Source organism: Benincasa hispida, chromosome 1 (genome assembly GCF_027475165.1).
Source record: "Benincasa hispida cultivar pf3 chromosome 1, pf3_genome.v1.1, whole genome shotgun sequence".
In the NCBI taxonomy this organism is placed as follows: domain Eukaryota; kingdom Viridiplantae; phylum Streptophyta; class Magnoliopsida; order Cucurbitales; family Cucurbitaceae; genus Benincasa; species Benincasa hispida.
In genome coordinates this window covers 86,627,296-86,630,154 of record NC_143478.1, presented here as the reverse complement: position 1 = coordinate 86,630,154, position 2,859 = coordinate 86,627,296, and positions in this window count along the sequence as shown.

Genomic DNA, 2,859 nt, shown 5'->3' with positions numbered 1-2,859 from the left:
TGCTAATGATAAAGACAAGTAGAAAACTCAAAAGAATTTGCAAGAACTCTTGAAATAGAAACAAGATTCAATTACTTCACAAATCCATAGACAAATTCATGAAGAATTACAAGTTATTGATACAATTCAAAAAGAAATCAAAATCTAAACTAAGTAGGAAACAAAATTACCATAGAGACTAATTGATACAGATAGAAATTCCAGCCTCCATCAAATCGTGCTTCCTCTCTTACAAAAATGAAAGAAAAGCTATTTATACTTGCAGGGTGGCATCGCGACGCTGGAATCAGCGTTGCAACGCTAATCGAAAAAAAGCCAAGAAGCATTGTGCTTGAGACGTGACGCTAGTGCTTGATGCTGCATTGCGTGAGGCTTGCGTGCGGGATGAATGTAACATCCCACACCTTTTTATTTATTTATTAATAATGTAAAACTTTTCCCCTTTTCAGTAATTGTCCTTAGTTGAAGGGTATGTTTGGAATTCTGAATTTAAAATATAAATGTGAGGATTTAAGTGTTGTCGTGGAATTTATTAAAAAATTATTCAATTTGAAAAGTTATGGCAGGAATTAATTATTTTTTGGAAAAAGGAAAGGAATTAAATAGTATAAAGTGGGTTAAGGAAAGGATCTAATTAGAGTTATACTATTTTCCTTTTATTATTATTATTATTATTATTATTAATTATCATTATTATTATTATTATTATTATATTAGTATTTTTTTAAAAATAAAAAGGACCCCCCCACCTTCTCCCTCACTTACGCGAGCCCCCCCCCCTCCGTTTTCTGCTTCCTAGCCACCATTCGTGGGTTCCGGCTGGCCAGATCCCGCCAGTCAAACACACTCTCAGTCCGCCCAAATTCGAGCCATCGCACGTTCGCCGCTCTCAGTCCGCCCAGATTTGAGCCGCCGCACATCTGCCACTCTCAGTCCGGCCAGATTCGAGCCGCCGCACGTTCGCCGCTCTCAGTCTGCCCAGATCCGAGCCAAGTCTCTCCTCCGCCGCCCACCGCATCGCTGGCGACTGCTTCCAGCGTCACCAGCCCTGTTCGTCGCCAGGACCTGCCTACACCACTAGACTTGTGCTTTGAGTAAGCGATTGATTATTTTTGGGTAAGATTTTGGTTGATCTAGTTTGATTACCCATTTGGATTTTGGGTTAAAAATTTGTTATCTCTATATTTGGAATCCAAATCCAAGATTGGAGTACTTCGGAGTGCGCAGCGTGCTGTTTAGCGGATTCGAGTTCGTTTGGCAAGTATTTTTGGTAAGCGTTGTGACCCTTGTTGTTGATTGTTAGGCACTTTTGGTTGTTGAACTGATGGAGAGTTTGGTTTTAGTTTCTCAAAGGTTCCAAGTCATCATCCTTTGGGTTCTAAAATCTGCTAAGAGGAAATTTTGAGTTGAAATCTCGCGAGTGTTGGTTGATCAAGTTTCGGTGGGTAAGTTCATTAGTGATCCCAAAATTTAATTTGTATGTATGGATCTTGGTTCCAAGAATTTAAAATTTGTGTTACGTTCTGTATTAAGGGACTTAGTTCAGGGGTTTTTGGTTGGAAATCATTGTATGCTTTAGAACCGTACAATGTTGAATCTTAGCACGTTAAGACTGTGTGAATATCCTCATTGATTAGTTAGATGCTCACCAGTTTGTGTTTCCTTCGGGATTCACCAGTTTGTGTTTCCTTCAGGATTCACCAGTTTGTGTTTCCTTTGGGATTCACCAGTTTTGTGTTTCCTTCAGGATTCACCAGTTTGTGTTTCCTTCGGGATTCACCAGTTTTGTGTTTCCTTCGGGAATTCACCAGTTTTGTGTTTCCTTCGGGATTCACCAGTTTTGTGGGCATACTTAACTACAATAGGATAGGACTCAGTCTCTTATATGTTACATGTATTTATGTGCCATATGAGGGTATCTAGAGGACATAGATGCCTAGCCTGACCCCAGTGGTGGGGTTACATTACTGAGTATTTTATACTCATTCTTTCTTATGTTGATGTTTCAGGTAAGGGTAGAGATGCATCGGCGATGGCGTAGTGGAATTCATGATCGAGCCACTGGGACTAGTTTTTTTTACGCTTCTGCATCATGAAATTTAGAGTTCTTTTAATGTTTCCCTTAATGTTTAGTTTTGACGTTTGAAACTTATTATTAAGAATTGTTTTTCATATGTACTTATTAACCTTTATGATTTATGGGTACCCTATTATTGTTTTTAACAATTGCATTTAATAATGTCTTTTGAACTTCTCTTGTTTTTAATTAGCATTTATTTCAAATGGCTGAGCGTCGTTTTAAATTCTTTTCATGCATTTATTTTAGTAACGGCCTTACCTAGGTCCTAGGGGGTTGGGTCATTACAGTTGGTATCAGAGCCCATGTTTTGGGTTCTGTAGACTGACTTATTATGTAAGTCTAGATAGTCCCTGTGGCCAGTAACGAATTCCTCATCATCGTAGGTACGTTCTACTAACGAAAGTTTCCATGTGTATATGAGGATAGTGATGTAGTGTTTTAAACGCGTGATGTCTGAGAGAGGCCTAGAAATAGTTCGCTAACGTACGAATTTATGACAGGACATGGCACCTAAACGTAGAACAAGGAAAACAGTTAGAGAAGAAACACCAGCAGAGAGAGAAGGGAGTAATCAAATTGCTTAGGCGATGCCAATTCCGCCTATGACCCAAGTGGATGAAAAGGCAATGGAAGCCTGAATTAGTGAAGCTGTTGCAACCGCTCTGATGGGGAAGCTGTAGGAACTGATCCGTAGCATGATGGTAGGACAGCCTGCCCAGACTCAGGCTCAGGAGGAACTAGTGCCACCCGAGCTGTTATGACAAACCCGTCCGTAGGAC